Raw genomic sequence first — 12,967 nt, 5'->3', positions numbered from 1 at the left:
CTTCAGTTGTCTAGGCCCTAAAAACCTTTCTACCTCTCCAGCTCTCTCTCCTCCTTTAAGACCCTCCTTAAGAACTACCTCTTTGACCAAACCTTTAGTCACCTGTCCTAATTCTCCTCCTTTGGCTTAGTGTTAAAATTTGTCTGATTATATTCCTGTGAAGCACCTTGAGCTGTATATCTTCGTTAAAGGCATTAGGCCTATGTGGTTGTTGATTTCAGATAGGTAGACTTTTGTAACTTCAAAGGAGGTTGGGTTGTATTTATGTGGGAAGCTTATTTTAACTGAGAATCAATTCACAGTCAGAGATTAACTTCAGTGCCTCCTTGTCCTTTTTAAGTGTTGGGTCAATCATCAAAATAGCTCAGTTTCATTTCGAATGGTAGCCTGTTCCACAGGGTAAGAGGTGATGCTGTGTTTTAAGTCTGTCTTTATAGCGGAAGGAAGAGGAAGTTTTTTATTTTATATACAGTTTACTATTTTGTACTGTTTATTGTTCATCTACCTTTACTTAAAGCCACTTGTTGGCTCAAAATTGAGTCTGGGAGCAGTACCGTGTCTGGTTTTGAAGAGAGAAAAATCAAGATGATACATTGCGCATTCCAGTAGCCTGTGCACAGAGCAAAAGTTTTCTATTACAATCTTTGGTTCTTGCTATCATTTATATAGAATACTTGGCATAAAAATCCATACCTTGTATCATAGGGAATGTGAGGCAACTTATAGATATGGCCAGTGATGCTGAACTGAGGATATATTGTGAATAAAAAAACCACAAATATGATGATTCTGTTTAATTTGATATCAAATTGATTGTTTTCAAACTAAATATTGGGGAAGATAGAAACAAATACAAACATTTTATATAAAAAGCAAAGTTGAATTTGGAAAAGGTGATGATTGCTCAGTTACATACAGGGAATATATGTTAAAGGGAGTAAAACATTTGGAAATGTTTGCTCTGCGATGAAGGTGTATCTTTTTAATAAGAACGTAATAAATTAGAAGTTTAAATCTGGGAACACTGAAGTAGTGTTTTGTTCTCATACATTCCCCTTGACCTCCAAAGTTGTTTTTGCTATCTGTTCCTCAGATATGCATCGAATGGCATTTTGTTAGATTAGAAGAATTTGATCCACAAATGGTATTGGCAAAGAGTGGAGAGTTTTCCTTTGGATATTAATTGAGTACTATAGTGAACTTCCTGAATCAATATCTGTCAAATATTGTTTGTTGTGAACATAGCATGGCTCATCAGGTTTAGGTTTGAGAACTGAGTTGTAACTCCTAATTGGCTTTCAGGAAGGAAATGTATGGCATTTTGGAATAAAGTAATCAGGGCCCACAATCTGCTTCCTTCACTCTTGCTGGCTGAAATATCCTGCATTTACAGTTAGTAAATAATAAAAGTTAGACGTGCTTGATTTAGGATGTGAGATCTGCTTGTAATTGACGTCAGGAGCCTTATGAAGAACCTTTGTCCAACAGAGTGAACTTACAGCATATAGCAATTATCTGACTGTGATTAGATGCAACTCTAGTTGCGATTATAAAAATTAAGATTTAAGTTAAGCTGTTCCTTTGCCATACCAAAATTTTAGCAGGTAGTCACATGAGCTAGAAGTTTTGTCTTTGGCTCTGTGTCATATAATGCATGGATCAAAAATGGCAACCAATGACTTTATAGCATTTTCACATTTTACCTGGAAACATTTGATTCTTCAAATTTGCGTGGAATTATTTTGCATCAACAAAACATTTTTGTACCCAGGTTTTTTTTTAATTTGATGCTGGACACTAAATGCCAGTGAATTAAAAATCCATTGATTGAAAACTGGAGATCTGATAATATTATGAAATTGGGTGTTAGTTATATACAAGTGTAATAACCACTGTGGTGGAGGTGCGGCATATCCTGAGATACCCAGAGGGGATTGTATGAGACTAAAAGCTGGACCTTGGCTAAAACAAAGGCCTGATTCTTTTGGATATTGGGGAGAATTTTTAGGCTGGCGAGCGGGGGTGAGGCCTGCTCGCCGACACGTAAAATGACGTGCAGTAACATCGGGCATGCGTCCTGACGTCACCCCGCGTCATTTAGATTTTCAGGCCAGCGGGCGTGCAGCCAACTCTGCTGCATGCCCGCCGACCTGTCAACGGCCACTCAAGGCCCTTAATTAAAACACTTAATGGACCTGCCCATCCAACCTTAAGGTTGGCGGGCGGGCGAAGAGCCCAGGCAGCCTTCAGAAAAAACATGAAACCTCATCCACAGACAGGATGAGGTTTCATGAGGGATTTAAAATGTTCCAGAAATTTTTAAATGAAAGCAATGGACATGTCCCAGCTCATGTGACAGTGTTACATGAGGGGACATGTCAATAATTATTTTTCTCATCTTCATTCAATGTTTGAAACCTCCCTGAGGCAGCACTTCGCCTCAAGGAGATCTGTGCATTCTGTTGCGCACATGCGTGAAAGAGCGTACTCCCGGCTCAGGGAATCGCCCGCACAGGGAGCGCATAGCGCTTTCTGGCGCACGTCACACTGCATGGGCCTTAATTGGCCCGCCCACATAAAATGGCGGCATGTCCCCAACCGGGAACCCGCCCGCTCCCGCACAACCCCCCCCCCCCAAGCAATGTGGGGAGGATCCTGCCCATGGAGTTGTGGTTGGGGGTGGTGAGCATGGTGATTAAGTAATGAGAATGGCTTGCATGATATAAGATTTTGATGGGTTGATTATGTAATATGTGGCAAACAAAACTATTCTGAGTGATTGATCACACTTGGGGAAAACATCAGATGAAAAGCCAAACTTGATGGTTGAACTGTGTAAGGAAAGACTTAGAAACATTAGTGATAACAGGCATGTGGCTGTGGCAGCTCGCAGAGGGAATAGTAAGATTATTTTAACTTGGCCATGTACATAATATCCTGGTGAAGTGAATTTCCGACCTGTTATGGACCCAATTGGACAGGTTGCAAAACGGGTGGATGATATGCTCCGACAGGATGTAGCCAGGCAGTGATGTTGAAAATGATCCCAATGGTGTCAGCAATGAACCAGGCTATAATGACTGATTGCAAAGCAAAGATTGGCACCCTTTTATTAAACTAAGGGATGTCACTGCAAAACATTTGAACACTTTGGGTATCTTTTGCCTGCATCAAAATTGGGTAGTACAACAACTTACATTTATATAGCATCTTGAACGAAGTAAAGCGTTCCAAGGTGTTTCACAGGAGCTTTGTCAAACAAAATTTGACACCGAGCTACATAAGGTGGTATTAAGATATGTGACCAAAAGCTGCTTCAAAAGGCTTTGTTTTAAGAAGCGTCTTGAGGGCGGCGAAAGAAACAGAAAAGTTTATGGAAGGAATTTCGGGTCTAGGTGGGTAAAGACACGGCCGACAAAGAAGCCAGAATTGGAGAAGCACAGACATCTCTGAGGGTTGTCGGGCTGAAAGCAGTTGCAGAGATGGGGTGTGGTGAGGCCATGGAGCAGTTTGAAAACAAAACTAAATATTTGCCTGGGAACAAGATTAAAGCTAATAAATGAAAATTGCAGATTGAAATATCAAGAACCCTGCAGAACCTATTTTTCGCTGTTTGGGTTATTGAAATAATACACTTGCATCGTTACATTAATATTGTTTAATCTATATAGTATAATTTAGTTTATATGTATTTGGGTGAGTAAAAGGGAAAGTTTGATTTCCAGTTTATTTCACATTGTTCCCATTTCTGCATTCTCACGCAGTTACTTAACTGGGACAGATTTACCTTGGGTCCCTATAGCAGAATGATTTCTACAATATGGAACTACTTGCCCCAGGAAAGTGTCTCTATCTTGATTGCTTGTCATTTGGTGGTCTCTCAGTGGTGTTTCCACCACTGCTAGTTTGCCTGTCTTAGGTGTGGGAGAGGAAATAGTTGTGGTGTCAGGTATAGTGCAGCATAGCCAGTGTCCTTGGCAGCAGACTGAAAATAAAACAAAGTGTAACCTTCACACCTTGCCTAGTGCTATTGATTGCATGCTGCAAGGCAGTCCAATTTTGAATTCTGTCTCCTGTCGTTTTAGAAACCCTGACACAGAAGCATACTGATATTCCTAAAAGAAACAAAGAACTTGAATTGCCATCCAGACGTCTCTAAGTGTTTTACACCAAATGAGGGACTTTTGATGTGTAATCACTCTTGTAATGTAGGATACACAGAAACAAAATTGTAGATTGTAGGCTGTAACAAACAAGACTGTGATAATAATCTGTTTGTGATTAAAAACAGAAAATGCTGGAAATACTCAGCACATCCGTGGAGAGAGACAGCATGTATCAGGTGGATAAGCCATCATCAGAACTGGGAATAGGTTTTAAGCAAGTGAAGGTCAGGGTTGAACAGGGGCTGGTGGAGTGGGGGAAGAGAGAAAAAGAACAAAAGGGAAGGTCTGGGATAAATCAGGTGAAATTAAATGACAAAAGGCTTGGTGATGCAAGGCCAAAGAGAATGGTAATGGGAAAAGTCACAGAATCACAGAATTGTTACAGTGACGGAGGGAGGCCATTCGGCCCATGGTGTCTGCACCAGCTCTCCAAATGAGCATTATGACTTAGTGCCATTCTCATGCTTTTTCCCCATAACCTTCTACATTGTTTCTATTCCTCTTGAATGCCTTGATTGAACCTGCTTCCACCACACTTCCAGGCAGTGCATTTCAGACTCAAACCACTCTCTGTGTGAAGAAGTTTTCTCACATCACATTTATTTCTTTTGCAAATCACTTGAAATCTGTTCCCTCTCGTTCTCGATCCTTTTACTAGTGGGAACAGTTTCTCCCTATCTACTCTCTCCAGCCCCCTCATGATTTTGAGCACCTCTATAACATCTTCTCTTAGCCTTCTCCTCTCAGTCCCAACCTCTCCAATCTATCTTCAAAACTCAAGTTTCTCATCCCTGGAACCATTCTTGTAAACCTTTTCTGCACCGTTTCCAATGCGATCGCTTCCTTCCTATAGTGTGATACCCAGAACTGTACTCCAGCTGAGGTCTAACTAGTGTCTTATATAAGCTCAGCATAACCTCCCTGCAGTTGTATTCTATGCCCCTATTAATAAAGCCCAGGATACAGTATGCTTTATTAACTGCTCTCTGCACCTGTCCTGCCACCTTCAATGCACATGTACACCCAGGTCCCTCTGCTCCTGCAGACCCTTAAGAATTGTACCCCTTATTTTATATTGTCTCTCCTGTTCTTCCTACCAAAATGAATCACCTCACATTTCTCTGCTTTGAACTTCTGCCACCTGTCTGCCACTCCACCAACTTGTCTATGTCCTTTTGAAGTTCTACACTGTCCTCCTCACAGTTTACAATGCTTCCAAGTTTCATATCATCCGCAAACTTTGAAATTGTCCCCTGCACACCAAAATCTAGATCATTAATATATATCAGGAAAAGCAAGGGTCCCAATACCAACCCTTGGGGTACTCCACTACTAACATCCCTACAGCCCAAAAAATATCCATTGACCATACCCTCTGTCTCCTATTACTCAGCCAATTTTGTATCCACGTTGCTACTGTCCCTTTTATTCCTTGAGCAATAACTTTTCTCAAGTCTGTTGTGTGGCATTGTATTGAAAGCCTTTTGAATGTCCATGTACACCTCATCAACAACATTACCCTCATCTACCCTCTCTGTTACCTCTTCAGATAACTCCAAGTTAGTTAAACACCATTTCCCCTTTAGAAATCCATGCTGGCTCTTCCTAATCAACCCACATTTTTTCCATGTGACTACTAATTCTATCCCGAATAATGGTCTCTAGCAGCTTCCTCACCACTAAAATTAAACTGACTGGTCAGGCTTATCTTTGCAACCTTTTTTGAACAAGGGCATAATGTTTGCAATTCTCCAGTCCTCTGGCACCTCCCCTGAGTCTAGGGCAGACTGAAAGATTATGGCCAATGCCCCTGCAATTTCCAGGCTTACTTCCTTCAATATGCTTGGATGCATCTCATCCAGTCCCGGTGCCTTGTTAACTTTAAGTACTGACAGTCTATCCAACACTTCCTCCTTATCAATTTTGTATTCTTCTAGTGACAGTTTCCTTCTCCGTCACCATGGCCTTAGTAGCATCTGCTTCCTTGGCAAAGTAAACAAAAGGTGTATCTAGACTAGGTGAGAAAGGCAGACTGATGAACAGCTGCAGTCCGAAAGCAAGATAAAGAGAAAAACAAGAAGGTAAAACCAAAACCAGCCAAGAGAAAGGAAACAAAATGATGGCAGAGATTATGGTCTGGAATTGTTAAACTCAACACTGAGTCTGTAAAGGCTGTAAAGTGCATAATCAAATGATGAGGTGCTGTTCTTCGAGCTCGATGCAAGAGAGTTCTACCAACTGAGCCATAACTGACATCAATGCAAATGACTGGAAATCGTTCTGAAAAGACAGCTGTTAGCCCATGGCTGAATCTCAGTCACAACCTACGATCAGTTTACTCCTTGACATGTTTGAGTGATAAGTTATAAGTTCCCTTCTAAAGAACTGTAGTGACTCCATGCTCACCAATACTTGAAAGGTTGACACCAGGAACAAACTAGCTTTCTGTCAATGAATTTGTAGACGTTTCCTGTGCACATATCATTCCTATCCATTTCAACACCAAATTGCAGTTCCTATCTTGATAAAAGTAGGTTAGTTCCTGGGCAACTGATTTATGATAATCACAGGTAATTATATATAATTACAGTTAGCCAAATGCTTTTTCCCAATATTTTAGCAAGTAACCATTGTACAAAGTTAATTTCTAATTAGGTCCCATGTCTTTGCCCTACTTTTAAGCTGTTTTGCTTTAGAAGAGTTTGCAACTGTCATGGGGAGGTGATGGCATAGTGTTATTGTCACTGGACAAATAACCCAGAGACCCAGGGTAATGCTCTGGGGAAAAGTCTAATGATGACCATGAAACGATTGTTGTAAAAACCCATCTGGTTCACTAATGTCCTTGAGGGAAGGAAATCTTCCATCCTTACCTGGACTGGCCTACATGTGACTCCAGACCCACAGCAATGTGGTTGACTCTTAAATGCTTTCTGAAATGGCCTAGCAAACCACTCAGTTGTATCACAATCACTAGAACGCCTATAGGGAATGAAACCGGACAGAACACCCAGCATCCACATAGGCACCGGAAATGACAGTGGCAGACTCAACCCTGACGACCCTGAAAAGTTGTCCTCATTAACATCTGGGGACTTGTGCCAAAATTGGAAGAGCTGTCCCACAGATTAGTCAAGCAACAGCCCGACATAGTCATACTTGCAGAATCATACCTTACAGATAATGTCACAGGCACCACCATTACCATCCCTGGATATGTCCTGTCTCACCGGCAGGACAGACCCAGCAGGGGTGGTGACACAGTGATATACAGTAGGGAGGGAGTTGCCCTGGGAGTCCTCAACATCGAGTCCGGACCCCATGAAGTCTCATGGCATCAAGTCAAACATCGGCAAGGTAACCTCCTGCTGGTTACCATGTACTGTCCCCACCCCCCCTTCATTTGATGACTCAGTGCTTCTTCATATTGAACAGCACTTGGAGGAAGCATTGGGGGTGGCAACGGTGCAGAATGTACTCTGGGTGGGGAACTTCAATGTCAGTGTACCACTACTGACTGGTCTTACCGAGCCCTAAAGGACATAGCTGCTAGACTGGGTCTGCGGAGGTGGTGAGGGAAGCAACAAGAGGGAAAAACATACTTGACCTCATCCTCACCATTTGCCTGTCGCAGATGACGGTATTGATAGGAATGACCGCTGGCAGCAAAGTCCAGCCTTCACATTGAGGATATCCTCCATCGTGTTGTGTGGCTCTACCACTGTGCTGAATGGGATAGATTTTGAACAGATCTAGCAACTCAAGACTGGGCATCCATGAGGCGCTGTGGGCCATCAGCAGCAGCAGAATTGTATCCAATTGCAATCTGTAACCTCATGGCCTGGCATATCCCCCACTCTACCATTACCATCGAGCCAGGGGATCAACCCCTGGTTCAATGAACAGTGCAGGAGGGCATGCCAGGACCAGCCCAAATGAGGTGTCAACCTGCAGAAGCTACAACACAGGACTAGTTGTGTGCCAAACAGCGTAAGCAGCATGAGATAGACAGAGCTAACTGATCTCGCAACTAACGGATCAGGTTTAAGCTTTGCAGTCCTGCCACATCCAGACGTGAATGGTGGTGGACGACTAACTGGAGGAGGAGGCTCCACCAATATCCCTATCCTCAATGATGGGGGAGCCCAGCACATCAGCACAAAAGCATTTGCTACAGTCTTCAGCCAGGAGTAGAGAGTGGATGATCCATCTCTGCCTCCTCTGGAGGTCCTGAGCACCATGGATGCCAATCTTCAGCCAATTAGATTCACTCCACATGATATTAAGAGACAGCTGAAGGAACTGAATACTGCAAAGGCTATGGGCCCTGACAATATTCCAGCAATAGTACTGAAGACTTGTGCTTCAGAACTTTCCACGCACCTAGCCAAGCTATTCCAGTACAGCTACAACACTGGCATCCACCCAACAATGTTGAAAATTGCCCAGGTATGTCCTGTTTTTTCAAAAAAGGACAAATCCAACCCGGCCAATTACTGCTCCATCAGTCCTCTCTCGATCATCAGTAAAGTGAAAGAAGGGGTCATCAACAATGCTACCAAACAGCACTTGCTTAAAAATAATCTGCTCACTGATGCTCAGTTTGGGTTCCTCCAGAATCACTCAGCTCCTGACCTCATTACAGTCTTGATTCAAACATAGACAAAAGAGCTGAACTCTAGAGGTGAGGCGAGAGTGACTGCCCTTGACATCAAGGCAGCATTTGACTGAGTGTAGCGTTAAGGCACCCTAGCAAAACTGGAGTCAATGGGAATCAGGGGGAAAATTCTCCACTAGTTGGAGTCATACGTAGCACAAAGGAAGATAGTTGTGGTTGTTGGAAGTCAATCGTCTCAGTTTCAATACACCACTGCAGTGGTTCCTCAGGGTAATGTCCTAGACCCAGCCATTTTCAGCTGTTTCGTTAATGACCTTCCTTCCATCATAAGGTTAGAAGTGGGGATGTTCACTGATGATTGCACAATTTTCAGCACCATTCATGACTTCTCAGATACTGAAGCAATCCATGTCTAAATGCAGCAAGACCTGGACAACTTCCAGGCTTAGGCTGACAAGTGGCAAGAACATTCGCCCATACAAGTGCCAGGCAATGACCATCTCCAACAAGAGAGAATCGAACTATTTCCCCTTGACCTTCATTGGCATTGATGAATCCCCTACTATCGACCTCCTGGGGGTTTACCATTGATGAGAAACCGAACTGGACTAGCCATATAAATACTGTGGCTGCAGGTCAGAGGCTAGGAATCTTGCAGTGAGTAACTCGCCTCCTGACTCCCCGAAGCCTGTACACCAAATACAAGACACAAGTCAGGAGTCCACTTGCTTGGATGAGTGCAGCTCCATCAACAATCAAGAAGCTGGGTACCATCTAGGACAAAGCAGCCCACTGGATTGGCATCCCATCCACAAGCATTCACTCCCTCCACCACCGATGCACAGTTGCAGCAGTGTGCACCGTTTACAAGATGTGCTGCAGCAGCTCACCAAGACTCCTCAGATAGCACCTTCCAAACCCACAACCGCTTCCATCTAGAAGGACAAGGGGCAGCAAATACATGGGAACACCACCACGTTTTAGTTCCCTTCCAAGCCACACACCATCCTGACTTGGAAATATATCGCCGTTTCTTCACTGTCGCTGGGTCAAAATCTTGGCAATTAGGGGCAATAAATGCTGGCCTAGCCCATGATGCCCACATCCCATGAACAAATATATTTTAAAAATTATTTCACTACCTTAATTTACTGGTGAGTTTGTACTGAATTTTTTTTTATTCGTTCATGGAATGTGGGAGTCACTGGCTAAGCCAGCATTTATTGCCCATCCTTATTAACCCTTGAGGAGGTTGTGGTTAGCTACCTTCTTGAAACACTGCAGTCCATCTGGTATAGGTACACACACACACTGCTATTAGAGGCCGGCGGGGGGGAGGAGTTCCAGGATTTTGACTCAGTAACACTGAAGGAATGGCGATATAGTTTCAAGTCAGGATGGTGTGTGACTTAATTTCAGGTAGGGTTGGAGGGGAACTTGCAGGTGGTGGTGTTCCCATGTATCTGCTACCCTTGTCCTTCTAGGTGGTAGAGGTCACAGGTTTGGAAGGTGCTGTTGAAGGACTCTTTGTGAGTTGCTGCAGTGCATCTTGTAGATGGTATACACTGCTGCCACTTTGCGTCAATGGTGGAGGGAATGAATGTTGAAGGAGGTGGATGGGGTGCCAATCAAGCGGGCTGCATTGTCCTGGATGGTGATGAGCTTTGTGAGTGTTGTTACAGTTGCACTCATTGAGGCAAGCGGACAGTATTCCATCGCACTCCTGACTTGTGCCTTGTGAGATGGTGGACAGGATTTGGGGACTTAAGAGGTGAGTTACTGGCTGTAGAATTCTCAACCTCTGACCTGCCCCTTGTAGCCATAGTATTTTTATGGATGGTCCAATTCCGTTTCTGGTCAATGGTAAACCCCATTATGTTGTTAGATGGGGATTCAGTGATGGTAATGCCATTGAATGTCAACGGGAGATGGTTGGTTTCTCTCTTGTTGGAAATGGTCATTGTCTAGCACTTGTGTGGTGCGAATGTACCTGGTCACTTAGCAGCCCAAGCCCAAGCCTGAATGTTGTCCAGGTCTTGCTGCACAAGGAAACTGACTGCCTCAGTATCTGAGGAGTCGCGAATGGTGCTGAACATTGTGCAGTCATCAGCGAACATCCCCACTTCTGACTTTATGATAGTTGGAACTTCATTGATGAAGCAGCTAAAGATGGTTGAGCCTAGGACACTACCCTGAGGAGCTCCTGCAGTGAAGTCCTAGGACTGAGATGATTGACCTCCAAAAACCACAACCATCTTCCTTTGTGCTAGATATGAATCCAACCAACAGAGTTTTCCATCTGATTCCTATTGAATCCAGTTTTGCCAATCCTCCTTGATGCCACGCTCAGTCAAATGCTGCCTTGATGTCAAGGGCAGTCACTCTTACCTCACCTCTGGAATTCAGCTCTTTTGTCCAGTTTTGAACTAAGGTTCTACTGAGGTCAGGAGCTGAGTAGTCCTGGTTGAACCCAAACTGTGTCAGTGAGTAGGTTATTTCCAATGCTTTGCTGTTGATCAAGAGTAATTGGTACAGTAATTGGCCAGGTTGGATTTGTCCTTTTTGTGTACAGGACATACCTGGGCAATTTTCCACATTGCCCAGTATATGTGTGTTGTAGCTGTACTGGAACAGCTTGGCTAAGGGCGTGGAAAGTTCTGGAGCATAATGTTGTCAGGGCCCATAGCCTTTTGAGTACCATTGCCTTCAGCTGTTTCTTGATATCATGTGGAGTGAATCGAATTGGTTGAAGACTGGCATCTATGATGCTGTGGACCTCCTAAGGATGCCGAGATGAATTATCCCCTCGGTACTTCTGGCTGCAGGTGGTTGCTAATGCTTCAGCCTTGTCTTTTGCACTGATGTGTTGGGCTCCCCCTTCATTGAGGATGGGGATATTTGTGGAGCCTCCTCCTCCAATGAGTTGCTTAATTGTCCACCACCATTCACAACTGGATGTGGCAGGACAGCAGAGCTTAGGTCTGATCCATTGGTTGTGGGTTGGCTTAGCTCTGTCTATCGCATGCTGCTTCCGCTGTATAGCATGCAATTATTCCTGTGTTGTAAATTCACCAGGTTGACACCTTCTTAGGTATGCCTGATGCTGCTCCTGGCATGTCCTCCTGCACTTTTCATTTGAACCAGGGTTGATCCCCTGGCTTGAAGGTAATGATCAAGCGAGGGGTATGCTGGGCAATGAGATTACAGATTATGGTTGTATAGAATTCTGCTGCTGCTGATGGTCCACAGCGCCTCATGGATGCTCAGTTTTGTGTTGACAGTTATGTTCGAAATCTATCCCATATTGCATGATGGAAGAGCCAGACAACACAATGGAGGGTATCCTCAATGTGAAGACGGGTCTTCGTGACCCGGATTGTGCAGTGGTCACCCCTGCCAATACTGTCATGGAATATGCACCTGCAACAGGCAAATTGGTAAGGGTGTTGGGTCCCTCACCACTTGCTGCAGACCCAGTTGTCAGGAAGATATAATAATTTTCATAATGTTATTGGAATTTATTGTAAGGTAGAAATTGTGTGTGTGTGTGTGTTGGATTTAATTGAGTTAGAGACAGCTGGTCTGAAGGCTTTGATGTATCAAGAAGAGAAGCCAGATTTGAAATGTTAAATAGGTAAACATGGCTGGAGTTTTAGAATGTGAGGTGTAAAGGAAACATTTGCATTTTTAGATAAACTAGAGTAGTGAATTTCAAAGAAGTGGTAAGGTGTTATACCTAGCCAACAGAGGCTAAGCCAAACAGTGTGTTTATTTTTCCTAAACCTTACTGATAAAATTAGTGCTATGATAGATTGTTATTATTATAAAAGTAGAGTTGAAAAGACATATCGAAACAATGGGATTTATATTGAAAAGGAGATGAGGTATGTGTAAGGGGGCATGCATTTTAAGACCTAACACAAGTGTGAAAAGCCTCAAGTTGCTGCCTATAAGGAACTGAAGCTAAGGAAATCTCTCTTTGAATTCGACTGTCCAGGGTGTGTGCTTTGCCTAGGTCTGTTTAAATCTATGTGTTTTACTGTTGCCTTAAAGGAAGTGTGTCTGGCAGTCAGATTAATTAGGGGATTTAGGAGTTGCAACATTAATAATTCGTAGACATATGTATGTGCTTAAAATCTTTTTCATTTATTAATAAATGTTTAATTTAGTTTTGTAAAAAAAA

At 43.3% G+C, this 12,967-nt stretch overlaps 1 protein-coding gene across 9 annotated transcripts in view; it reads left to right on the top strand.

Moving 5' to 3' along the window:
- Positions 1-12,967, top strand: part of LOC144667943 (zinc finger protein 652-like) — a 102,046-nt gene that overhangs the window by 44,058 nt on the left and 45,021 nt on the right. The gene's annotated exons all lie outside the window — the stretch shown is intronic.

Source organism: Cetorhinus maximus, chromosome 25, assembly GCF_964194155.1.
Source record: "Cetorhinus maximus chromosome 25, sCetMax3.hap1.1, whole genome shotgun sequence".
Classification (NCBI taxonomy): Eukaryota; Metazoa; Chordata; class Chondrichthyes; order Lamniformes; family Cetorhinidae; genus Cetorhinus; species Cetorhinus maximus.
The sequence above is the reverse complement of the archived record's forward strand: the minus strand, read 5'-3'. Positions and strand labels throughout refer to the sequence as shown.